The sequence below is a fragment of the Garra rufa genome, chromosome 13, assembly GCF_049309525.1.
Source record: "Garra rufa chromosome 13, GarRuf1.0, whole genome shotgun sequence".
NCBI classification, from domain to species: Eukaryota; Metazoa; Chordata; class Actinopteri; order Cypriniformes; family Cyprinidae; genus Garra; species Garra rufa.
The window spans coordinates 12,688,930-12,701,964 of NC_133373.1; positions in this window are offsets into that span (position 1 = coordinate 12,688,930).

Below are 13,035 nucleotides of genomic sequence, written 5' to 3' on the forward strand. Positions count from 1 at the left end.
AATGATTTAAAGTAAGCTAAAAGCTATTTTTTAGCCGAAAACATATTCATTATCTTATATTTTATTACCTCAACAACTTTTTTTTCTATTTTTTATTTAAAATTCCCTTGATTGTGGATAGTGAGAGAATTTCAAAAGTGTGATTTGTAGACCTGAAAAAGTCATAGAAATTAAGATACACAGGTATTAAGTCATTTTATTACTAAGTTCTATAAATATTTACAAGTTATGTGAATCTGTAAAATACTATATTAGGTACAAATATTTGAGAAATTGCCATTTTTGAGTAAAAATAATAATTATTTTTAAATTAAAATTATATATATATATATATATATATATATATATATATGTATATATGTATATATGTATATGTATGTATGTATGTATATAACAGATATTAAGAAATCATTTATAAATAATTTCTATAATTATTATACATTTTTACTAGTTAGAGTGTGTGTGTGTGTGTGTGTGTGTGTGTGTGTGTGTGTGTGAATATATTAAAATATACAGATTTATAAATACATTTTTGAGAAATTCCTGTACAATAATTTTTATAATAATTTTGAATAATAATTATTTTTACATTAAATTTATATTTTTTTATATATTTAAAAATTTTAAACTTTAAAAATCCCCTACATATTATATAGGAAAACTCTTGAAACAGATGACAGAATTTAATTATTATTATTATATAAATTATTTTATTTCATTACTTTAATCTATTATATATATATATATATATATATATATATATTATATAATATATATATATATAAACCAAAAATTATTCAGGCACAGATATCATTTTTGATATTTTTTTTTACTAGTGGGTGTAGGGCACTATAGTTCATTTATGTAAGTGAGGATAGCAAAATAAAGTAAACTGTGACATATTATACCTAAAAATTCTTTATATAGTGGACTACCAGTAAAGTTTATACAAATTTGGAACCAAAAATTTGACTTGGACACTTTGACCTGACCATGTTTTGTTACATACCTTTCCATCGAAGTTATCTGACATTATCAAGATGAATTTGTTCTGACACAGTGAGTTCTTGTCATATTTTATCATTATATATATATATATATACATACACACACACACACACACACACACACACACACACACACACACACACACACACACAAACAAACAAAACATTTTAAAAACAAGTGGTTTTGTCAATACAGCAGAAGTACCAGAGCTATCTTAGGGGGCCTTTGAGTATTCCCTTTGGCAGTGAGGGGCCCTAAAATTAAAAAAAAGTTGAGAACCAGTGTTTTAGGGCTTGTTTTACAGCTCTCCTAAGCATTACTGTAAGATATGTAGATATTGGAGTAATGTAGATGAGCAAAACAACTACTTAGAGAGGAGCATAAACTGCCTGTTCCACAGCTGAACTGAAGCAGTTTAATCCAGCCTAGTATATGTTGTTTGTGTATTTTATATCATGAGTTGTAATTAGGGGTTTGTTTTTTCACAGTTCCACAGAGAGTGATACAGCATAGCTCACGTGTTGCTGCTCAGGGGCTCTTTCCAGTTATCAGACCCCTTCCTTTGAGTCCTGTGAGCAAGAGGACCACAGCCGTGAGGTTTGTACTGTATATCGTTCTCCATCAGTGTTATTGTTAAAGGGATAGTTCACCCAAAAAAGAAAATTCTGTTATCAATTACTCACCCTTATGTCATTCCAAACCTCTAAGACCTTCGTTCATCTTCAGAACACAAATTAAATATTTTTGATTAAATTATGTTTTTAGCAATGCATATTACTAGTCAGAAATTTAGTTTTGATATATTTATGGTAGGAATTTTGCAAAATATCTTCATGGAACATGATCTTTACTTAAAAATCGATCATTTTGACCCATACAATGTATTATTGGCTGTTGCTACAAATACACCTATGCTACTTAAGACTGGTTTTGTGGTCCAGGGTCACGTATAGCATTTTAAATGATTGGTTTTAGTTTTTAATATTAAGTTTTTATTTATTTAGAATTTTAAAATCAGCCATTTATTGGTTATTGGCCACAGCATAACCCATTATGTCTACCTTGACTAGGCAACACTACAAGTGATATTGGTTAATAGTGTCTGTGTAACTGTAATATATTTAATAATGATTTGTCTCTCTCTGTCTGTCTTAACAGATCAGCCCTGGGCGACTATCTGACACGGGGTAAAAACAGCCTGCGCAGTGACTCTCCTCCATCCAGCGATGATCAGCAGGAGGACCACACATACAGCAGCTCGCAGTCCCTAAATACAAAGGGGGACATTTCTTCCTCCCTCTCCTCCTGCTCCACTCAGGGTTCCCTCTCTGCCTACAGCCCCGGTCAGGAGGTGACGGTCACTGAGGTCAAGGAGGAGCAAAAAGACTTTCCGCTGGACGCCATGCCACCTCCTTCCCAGCTGCTCCAGCGCAGAAGACTGCTGTGGACCAAAGGTCACCTACGGACCCCCGGTGACACGCTTCCCCTGAAGAAGAGACGGGCGGAAAAGCTCCTGGTAAAAGAAGAGGAAGACGAGGAGATGAAGGAGGCGGCAGGGTCGTTGCTTCACCTGGCGGGCGTGCACACCGGTGTGAATAAAAACGCTCAGCGTACGTGTAAGAAGGAGCTGAAAGAGGAAGCCAATGATTAGCAATGAACGAAAAAAATCCCGTAAACACAGATCTAAATACTTCTGTTCCAGGATATCAGGTGAATTCTAGTCAGTTGTTGCAATATTAATAAAATCACTGTTGTCCCTTGTTAAATTTGATTTCCCGGGTGAAAGATTCTCATGTTCATGTTGTTTTGTGTGCATGTGCGAACGTATGTGTGCGTGCGTGTGTGTGTGTGTGTGTGTGTGTGTGTGTGTGTGTGTGTGTGTGTGTGTGTGTGAAGAGGGAAAAAAGCCATAGTTAAATTTGGGTCATTTGAGTGGGAAATGTATTAATTTTTGTTTCTTTTAAATCATCAAGCCTACCGAACAATTGAAAGGAATTAATTATGTTGTAGCAATCCTTCTAGTTCACATCAGAAAGCTGAACGGAGAGATTTTCTATGCTGCTCTCAAGTGTGCCAAAGATATGAAACCTGTTGATGAAAGTGCAGCTAATCCATGCACACTTAGTAAGACCAAGAATAGTTTCAAAAAGTAGTGATACCAACCTATATTACAAAAAACATCAGATGAATATTTGGGTCAATGACATGACGCTCAGTTGTCTTGGTCTGGGTTTACTGATTGATTTAAAAATACATTAATAATGCAATTCATACATAAAGTGAGTAGAATACACCTTTTCTATATTGGACATGTTTTTAATTTTTGAATTCATTTCTGAATTCATTCTGTTTTTGGGGCATAAAGTTAAAAAAAAGTCAGTTTGATACAACTGACATCATTAAAAGTGATATGGCATTGTTTTTTATTATTATGTCTTTAAATTAACATCATTATAATAATAGAATATTTTAAAAAGGGAACAATAATATTTCAAGTTTTTTGGTCAGGATTTTTTTTTCCCTTGCAAACTCGTATGATTGTGTTTTAAAATATCAGATAATTTCCCAATTTATGATAAAGTTAATCTATTTAAAAAATCAGGAACATTTGTTTATTTAAAAAAGTATTTTTTTAAAATAATTAACTAGGGGTGGGCAATATATGATGTAGTTATTTGACAATATAGTTATTTTTGCTTTAAATAAGGTCTTTGTGATATCAAAAGTTTTGATGCCATAGAAATTTCATAATTCTTATAAAGTCGCAACTGCATGATATAAACGCGCAATTCTGAGAAATGAAGTCAGAATTGTGTGATATAAACTCGCAATTCTGTGAATAAATCATCTTTGTTTCTCCTCGGAACTGGACTGCAAAACTTGCAATTGTGAGTTTATATCCCACTATTTTAAAAAAGTCAGAATTGCGAGATACAAAGTCGAAATTGCGAGATACAGTCGAAATTGTGAAAAAGTCAGAATTGTGAGATACAAACTAGCAATTGAGAGAAAAAAAATTTGAATTGTGAGATACAATGTCTCAATTGCGAGAAAAAAGTAAGAATCGTGAGATACAAACTAGCAATTGTGAGAAAAAATTTAGAATTGCGAGATACAAAGTCTCAGTAGTGAGAAAAAAGTCATAATTGCGAGATACAAAGTCTGAATTGCGAGTAAAAAGTCTGAATTGCGAGATGCAAAGTCGAAATTGCAAGAAAGAAGTCCAAATTGCGAGATACAATCGCAATTGCGAGAAACAAGTCAGAATTGTGAGCTACAAAGTCTCAATTGTGAGATGCAAAGTCGAAACTGTGAAAAACTCAGCGACATGTTATCTCACAATTATTTTTTTTCTCAGAATTGTGAGATATAAAATCTCAATTGCGAGATATAAAGTCAGAATTGGAGATAGAAACTAAAAATTCTGGGAAATAAAGTCTAAATTGTGCGATATAAACTCACAATTTTGAGAAACAAAGTCAGAATTGTGTGATATAAACTTGCAATTCTGTGAACAAATCATCTTTTTTTTTCTCCTCGGAACTGGACTTCAGAAATCACAATTGCGAGTTTATATCCCACAATTCTAAGAAAAAAGTAAGAATTGCGAGAAAAAAATCTGAATTGCGAGATACAAACTCACAATTGTAAGAAAAAAAGTCAGAATTACGAGATACAAAGTCGCAATAGCGAGAAAAAAAGTCAGAATTGCTAGATACGAAGTCGCAACTGCGAGAAAAAAAGTCTGAATTGGGAGACTCAAACTCGCAATTGTACGAAAAAAAAGTCAGAATCGTGAGATACAAGCAAGCAATTGTGAGAAAAAAGTCAGAATTGCGAGATGCAAAGTCGAAATTGCAAGAAAAAAGTCAGAATTGCGAGATACAATCGCAATTGCGAGAAACAAGTCAGAATTGTGAGCTACAAAGTCTCAATTGCGAGATACAAAGTCGAAATTGTAAAAAAGTGAGAATCATCTTTTTTTTCTCCTCGGAACTGGACTTCAGAACTCGCAATTGCAAGTTTATATCCCACAGTTCTAAGAAAAAAGTCAGAACTGCGAGATACAAAGTTGAAATTGCGAGGAAAAAGTCAGAATTACGAGATACAAAGTCGCAATAGCGAGAAAAAAAAATCTGAATTGCGTGATACAAACTCGCAATTGTAAGAAAAAAAGTCAGAATTGGGAGATACAAACAAGCAATTGTGAGAAAAAAAATCTGAATTGCGAGATACAAACTCGCAATTGTAAGAAAAAAAAATCAGAATTGGGAGATACAAACAAGCAATTGTGAGAAAAAAATGTAGAATTGCGAGATACAAAATCTCAAAAATGAGAAAAAATGTAGAATTGCGAGATACAAAGTCGCAATTGCGAGAAAAAAGTCAGAGTCGCGAGATACAAACTCGCAATTGCGAAAAAAAATTCAGAATTGCGAGATACAAAGTCGCAATAGCGAGAAAAAAAGTCAGAATTGCGAGATACAAACTCGCAATTGCGAGAAAAAAGTCAGAATCGCGAGATACAAAGTCGCAATAGCGAGAAAAAAAGTCAGAATTGCGAGATACAAACTCGCAATTGCGAGAAAAAAAGTCAGAATTGCGAGATACAAACTCGCAATTGCGAAAAAAAATTCAGAATTGCGAGATACAAACTCGCAATTGCGAGAAAAAAGTCAGAATCGCGAGATACAAACTCACATTTTCGAAAAAAAGTCAGAATCGCGAGATACAAACTCACATTTGCGAGAAATTCAGAATCGCGAGATACAAAGTCGCAATAGCGAGAAAAAAAGTCAGAATTGCGAGATACAAACTCGCAATTGCGAGAAAAAAGTCAGAGTCGCGAGATACAAACTCACATTTGCGAAAAAAAAAAGTCAGAATCGCGAGATACAAAGTCGCAATAGCGAGAAAAAAAGTCAGAATTGCGAGATACAAACTCGCAATTGCGAGAAAAAAGTCAGAATCGCGAGATACAAAGTCGCAATAGCGAGAAAAAAAGTCAGAATTGCGAGATACAAACTTGCAATTGCGAGAAAAAAGTCAGAATCGCGAGATACAAACTCACATTTGCGAGAAAAAAGTCAGAATCGCGAGATACAAAGTCACAATAGCAAGAAAAAAGTCAGAATCGCGAGATACAAACTCGCAATTGCGAGAAAAAAGTCAGAATCGCGAGATACAAACTCACATTTGCGAGAAAAAAGTCAGAATCGCGAGATACAAAGTCGCAATAGCGAGAAAAAAAGTCAGAATTGCGAGATACAAACTCGCAATTGCGAGAAAAAAGTCAGAGTCGCGAGATACAAACTCACATTTGCGAAAAAAAAAGTCAGAATCGCGAGATACAAAGTCGCAATAGCGAGAAAAAAAGTCAGAATTGCGAGATACAAACTCGCAATTGCGAGAAAAAAGTCAGAATCGCGAGATACAAACTCCCATTTGCGAGAAAAAAAGTCAGAATCGCGAGATACAAAGTCACAATTGCGAGAAAAAAGTCAGAATCGCGAGATACAAACTCACATTTGCGAGAAAAAAAGTCAGAATCGCGAGATACAAAGTCACAATTGCGAGAAAAAAGTCAGAATCGCGAGATACAAACTCACATTTGCGAGAAAAAAAGTCAGAATCGCGAGATACAAAGTCACAATTGCGAGAAAAAAGAATTGTGAGATACAAAGTCACAATTAAAAGAAAAAAAGTCTGGATTGCGAGTTTATATCTAGCAATTCTTTATAAGTAGCAATTGTGCATTTATATCTCACAGTTTTGAGAAAAAAAAAGTCAGAATTGCGAGATGTAAACTCACAATTGCGAGAGAAAAAACGTCTGATTGTGAGTTAAAAGGTCGCAAATACTTTTTTTGTTTTTTATTCAGTGGTGGAAACTGCTGATTTAGATTCAACTAAATCCAAATCAGAATGCTTAAAAATGCACGCAAACGATATATTTTTGTGACCACGTATCACAGCGTCATGTGAATGTGTAACCATGATAGAAACTATAGTCCAAAACCTCTACTGCTTCACAAATTTCTAGCGGTTAATGGAGTTTAACGGTATATTGCCCATCCCTTATGATTGAGGTATTTAAGGTGCAAGGAAAATATATTATTTGTATAATTAAGACTTTTCTTGAAAATGGTGTATTTGTACTTAACATGCGTTGTCATATGTCATTGACCCATTTATTTATTAAGCAGCATTTTTTTTTCTTTAAAATGGCCTGTGTCCAGTGGATAACAAATGTAAGGGTCAAATGCAATATGCCAATTCTCTCTTAGATGCCTGGTGTTTAAAACATTTCTGGTGATAGTTCTTCTTTGAAGCACACTAAAACGAATCTTTTATGAAGCAATGTGTCAGAAATGCCTATTGTGTTGCCAAAATGTTGGTGTTTTTTAAAAATCATTTGTATAATTATTATTATTTTTTAATCTTCATCACAATCCAAGCAATTTGTCCTGTCAGGATAACACTGTAAAAAGTTATTCCCTTTTTTTTTCCACAAAAGGCAGTTTTTGCCTGTTTTTCAGTTATATTGCATGGGTGCTTGTACATAAGAAAGAAGTATTTTCTTTTCTAAACGAAAGATCATGTAAGATAGATATTTAGCATGAGGCATGGCTTATTTTCTTACGAGAAAACAGAGAGAGGCGTCTCTTAAAGCATAGGTTTCTTTCTTTACTCCTTTTTTTCCCAAGTTGTATCTCTCTTCTGCGGCAGACAACTCTTCCAAAGGAAGAGACTTCACGGAAACCCATTAATGAACAGATCTGCCTTGTATTGAATATCAGGTGAAACTGATTTTGCCTTTTTCGTGGTCCTCGGTTTGGTGGTCCTTTTTCAGATTCATTGATGTAAGTGTTCAAATGTTGTTAATAATCAGTGTTGGATGACCTATCACTCTGTACACCCTTTAAGGTTGTGCCTGCCTTTAGTTCATGTGCTTGGATGTCTGTTCTGTTCTTTTGTAATGGTTCGATACTCTGTCATTTTCATTGTGCAATCTGCAGCATTGATATCATAAATTGTACTGAAATAGTTTGACAAGGAATTAGAATTGGCTTTAGGATAATCCCTTATTAGCGCGGTCGACCTTGGCTTGTCTGTTTCCTTTATATTTCGCTTCCAACCCTCATGAACTTGAACTTCTTCTGTGAAACTGAATGTCCAAGTGTGCAAGGGGGTCCTACAGTGATCTTAAAAGGAATAGTTCACCCCGAAAAAAAAATGTAGATGGTTTTTGTGTTTGTTTCTTCATCTGAACAGATTTGGAGACTTGCTCACCAATGGATCCTCTGCAGTGAATGGGTGCAGGCAGAATGAGAGTCCGAACAGCTGATGAAAACATCACGAAAAGATGCATTTTCGTAAGAAACAAATCCACCATTAAGGCATGATTCAGAAGAGAGGACTTTTTCACTGAAAATGCCCTAATAATCAATATGTTTTTTACAAACAAGATGTCAGTTGATGATCTGGCGTGGTGTGGATTGCTTGTGGATTGTGATTTTTTTTTTTTATCAGCTGTTTGCATATTCATTTTGACGGCACCCATTCACTCCAGAGGATCGATTGGTGAGCAAGTGATGTAATTTCACGATGAGTTTGATTCTTCATTGGTACAGATTTTGAGAAATTTAGCATCACATCACTTGTTCACCAATGGATCCTCTGCAGTGAATGGGTGCCGTCAGAATGAGAGTCCAAACTGCTGATAAAAACATCATGAAAAGATGCATTTTCGTAAGAAACAAATCCACCATTAAGGCATGATTCAGAAGAGAGGACTTTTTCACTGAAAATGCCCTAATAATCAATATATTTTTTACAAACAAGATGTCAGTTGATGATCTGGCGTGGTGTGGATTGCTTGTGGATTGTGATTTTTTTTTTTTTATCAGCTGTTTGCATATTCATTTTGACGGCACCCATTCACTCCAGAGGATCGATTGGTGAGCAAGTGATGTAATTTCACGATGAGTTTGATTCTTCATTGGTACAGATTTTGAGAAATTTAGCATCACATCACTTGTTCACCAATGGATCCTCTGCAGTGAATGGGTGCCGTCAGAATGAGAGTCCGAACTGCTGATAAAAACATCACGAAAAGATGCATTTTTGTGAGAAACAAATCCACCATTAAGGCATGATTCAGAAGAGTGGACTTTTTCACTGAAAATGCCCTAATAATCAATATGTTTTTTTACAAACAAGATGTCAGTTGATGATCTGGCGTGGTGTGGATTGCTGGTAGATTGTGATTTTTTTTTTTTTTTATCAGCTGTTTGCATATTAATTTTGATGGCACCCATTCACTCCAGAGGATCGATTGGTGAGCAAGTGATGTAATTTCACGATGAGTTTGTTTCTTCATTGGTACAGATTTGGAGAAATTTAGCATCACATCACTTGTTCACCAATGGATCCTCTGCAGTGAATGGGTGCCGTCAGAATGAGAGTCCAAACTGCTGATAAAAACATCATGAAAAGATGCATTTTTGTAAGAAACAAATCCACCATTAAGGCATTTACCTCCTAATTCAGAAGAGAGGACTTATTCACTGAAAATGCCCTAATAATTAATAAATTTTTTTTACAAACAAGATGTCAGTTGATGATCTGGAGTGGTGTGGATTGCTTGTGGATTGTGATTTTTTTTTATCAGCTGTTTGGACTCTCATTTTGACGGCACCTATTAACTGCAGAGAATCGATTGGTGAGCAAATGGTGTATTTTCGCGATGAGTTTGATTCTTCATTGGAACAGATTTGGAGAATTTAGCATCGCATCAATTATTCACCAATGGATCCTCTGCAGTGAATGGGTGCCGTCAGAATGAGAGTCCAAACAGCTGATAAAAACACCACGAAAAGATGCATTTTTGTAAAAAAAAAAAAAACGGTGTGGATTGTGATTTTTTTTTTTTTTTTATCAGCTGTTTAGACTCATTTTGACGGCACCCATTCACTGCAGAGGATCGATTGGTGAGCAAGTGATGTCATTTCTCAATGAGTTTGATTCTTCATTGGAACAGATTTGGAGAATTTAGCATCACATCACTTGTTCACCAATGGATCCTCTGCAGCGAATGGGTGCCGTCAGAATGAGAGCTGAGAAAAACATCACAGTAATCCACAAGACACCAGTCCATCAGTTAATGTTGTGTTAAAGTGTGTCCAACAAGGCATTTTTTAACTTCAAACCATTTCTTCTGGCTAAAATATGAGTCCTCTATTCATTATTGCTTTTTTGGCACCCATTCACTACAGAGGATCGATTGCTGAGCAAGTGATGTAATGCTACATTTCTCCAAATCTTCTCCAATGAACAAAGTAATTTACATCTCGCATGGCTTGAGGGTGAGCAAATAGTCTGCGAATTTTCATTTTTGGGTGAACTACTTCTTTAGTGTTGTTCTGAAGTGTTTTCTGTCTGCTAGAGTGGACATCTGTCAGCGTCATACATATATTTGCTACGCAGCATCTATCACGATGTTTACACTCCACTTCCGCTTTAGTATGATTCGCTTTCTGAATGTTATGTGTCCCTGGGGGAGCGGAGCACAGATATTTCAAACATTTTTCAGCTTGATATTTCAGCACTTTTTTTAAATAGTAAAACGGGACTATTTGGGGGTCTAGCGATGGAGCGGTAATGTAAAATAAGAGACGAACGGTGGGACGGCCCTACTTTCTTTGATCTGCATATAGGCAATAAACTGCTGCTATGCTGTTTTGCTTTCAATTTATGCCAGTCCCATAATATGCCATTTCTTTTTGTGTACCAAAAACATGATTTGTTTTAACTGATTCACACAAATCCATGACAAAAGGGGAGACAAATATGCATGAATTATTTATTGGAAAACTCTCACTGCCTCTGAAATTCTATGTGAAATAATATAAGGGTTTTGTCAATGTTGTTGATGTTGTTTGTTTTTGCCAAAACTGTTTTCGTCCTTGTACGTACGTACGTAAGTCACTAGTGGTCTGGTATGATTTTTAGAGCACAATGGAATCATGATGAATATGTATTTGACCAGGTCTATTTTCAATACACTCAGATGCCAATGCTGTACGAGTATAAAGCTGTCTATTTCCTTGGTGTGCAATCATATTGCCAAAGAACAAGATCAAACTATTTCATCAATACATGTAAATAACCACATTGTCTATATGACAATAAATGTCACATCATGTTGTTACTTTTCCACATATTTCTCCTGAAACTTAAAATAATGTTTATGTAATGTATTGTCTTCCAGTTGCAATAATAAAAATATCAGAGTTTTAATGACATGTTGTTTTCATTTATTTATTTTAACGTTTCTGCTGTAATATTAATCAAACGTTTAGTCTGGTTCTCAAAACATTAGCGCAAAAACATTATTTTTACATCATTCGTAGAACCTTTTTTCCTGAATTTTTTCAGTCTGAAGTTCATTTAATGATTTCTAAAGGATAATTTACTCACATGTCATCCAAGATGTTCATGTCTTTCTTTCTTCAGTCAAAAAGAAATAAAGGTTTTTGAGGAAAACATTCCAGGATTTTTCTCCATATAGTGGACTTCAATGGGGATCCGCCATTTAAGTCCACTATATGGAGCAAAATCCTGGAATGTTTAACTAAAAAAATCTTTATTTTTTCATCTGAAGAAAGAAAGAAAGGATGACATGGAGGTGAGTAAACTATCAGGAAATAATGTATAAGATGTCCTACTGTGTGTGGTTTAACTGCAGTCTTGACTGATTTATCCCCACGTTTAAGGTGACTTGATTACTCTGAGTTTGGGTGTGGCTAATGGGACTCAATGATGGCCGTATGCAACTGGAGCTTTATTTATAATTAAAGGCAATACAAGCTTAATCAGCAGCCACCAGCTCCCTGTGCTCACTGGAGCCCATCTCTGTTGCTATGCAACTCCAGGAGCCATAAGCAAGCAATCTGTGCTTGATACATTTTATTAGACTTTGTGTTGAGTCTTTATGAGTAAAACGCTACAGGTGTATTTTAAACCTTTAATTCTGAGGGCTTTTCTTGCTTGAAAGAAGGGGCAAAGTGTTATAGTACAGGAGGAATTGCAAAATGCATAGAGAGAGGGTTTTATTTTAGATTAAGTGAAATGAAAGTGAGTGAAATTCTTTTAAAGAGAATTTAGCATTACATCACTTGCTCACCAATGGATACTCTGCAGTGAATGGGTGCCGTCAGAATCATAGTCCAAACTGCTGATAAAAACAACACAATAATCCACAAGTAATTTAGTCCAGTCTATCAATTAACATCCTGTAAAGTGAAAATCTGCATTAGAAACAAATCCATCATTAAGATGTTTTTAACTTTAAACTGCTGCTTCCAACGGATATTTGAGTCCTCTATCCATAATATTGCCTTCTCACTTTCTTACACACTCATACATATTTTTTAAATCCTTGCAATAATTCAGTATAAGTTTATTTATACAGTTGAGGTCAAAAGTTTACATCCCCCTTTCAGAATCTGCTAAATGTTAAATATTTTACCAAAATAAGAGAGATCGTACACAATTCATGTTATTGTTTATTTAGTACTGACCTGGATAAGACATTTCACATAAAAGATTTTTACATGTGGTCTACAAGAGAAAATAATAGTTGAATTTTAAAAAAATGACCCCGTTCAAAAGTTTACACCCCCTTGATTCTTAATACTGCGTTGTTACCTGAATGATCCACAGCTGTTTTTCCATCTGGAGTATCAGTGAGTGTTTGATAATAGTTTATAATAGTTGCATATGAATCCCTCAGTTGTCCTCAGTGAAAAAGAATGGAGCTCAAAAGCATGCAGTCATTGTTGGAAAGGGTTTAAATACACAAAAATGCTGAAAAAAACAAAGAATTTGTGGGACCTGAAGGATTTTTAGCAGGCAGTTTAACTGTTCAGGACAAACAAGGGACTCATGAACAACAGCTGTGGATTACTGAGGTAAGAACACAGTATTACGAATCATGTGTAAATGATGTAAACTTTTGAATGGG